This window comes from Triticum dicoccoides, chromosome 2A, assembly GCF_002162155.2.
Source record: "Triticum dicoccoides isolate Atlit2015 ecotype Zavitan chromosome 2A, WEW_v2.0, whole genome shotgun sequence".
Classification (NCBI taxonomy): Eukaryota; Viridiplantae; Streptophyta; class Magnoliopsida; order Poales; family Poaceae; genus Triticum; species Triticum dicoccoides.
In genome coordinates, this window is record NC_041382.1 from 517,466,961 (window position 1) to 517,467,740 (window position 780).

Below are 780 nucleotides of genomic sequence, written 5' to 3' on the forward strand. Positions count from 1 at the left end.
CGAGCCAAGAAGGTATATCTGATGTCTGCTGAGCCATTGCCACGTTGGAACATACAATTGAACATATTAAATCTTGAAGCAACCAACCAATGCATTTACCATTCTATCATAACAAAAAAATGTACAACTTGATGTAAAAAAATATATGAAACACTCCCTCATGCAATTTGTTGCAAACCCATGTCTAATGAAATGCAATTTGCCATATTTTTTAAAGTAGGGACATTATTTCGCTCAGACAGCCGCAATCGAACAGATCAACCCCAACCGCCACCCCGCTCTTTCTCAACCCTCACTTTTATCATAAAATCCACTACCTTGCGCTCCAAGTGAGCCAGTGAACGACACTGCCATGGCAAGCCAACAACAAGGCACAAGGGCAGTAACGGTCTTCCCATCTAGTGCTAGTACCTCCAGGTTCTATACTGGACCGACCCTTCATCCGGAGCTCTACCATGACGACGCCACCCTCATGCATTACCATGAAAAAATAAAGATATGAACAAAGATGTTTGTCCAAAGCATGAAAAATGTCAATGTTTTGCGCCTCTTCTCTCCCTCAAGCGCACATGCCTAATTAAACAAAGAGGAAACATTAGCATGGATAAATAAAAAATGCTGATTGTTCACTTGCATCAGCAAAATAGAAATTTAAGTGTGTACATGATAACCCACAAGTATAGGGAATCGCAACAGTTTTCGAGGGTAGAGTATTCAACCCAAATTTATCGATTCGACACAAGGCAACCAAAGAATATTTGCAAGTATTAGCAGTTGAGT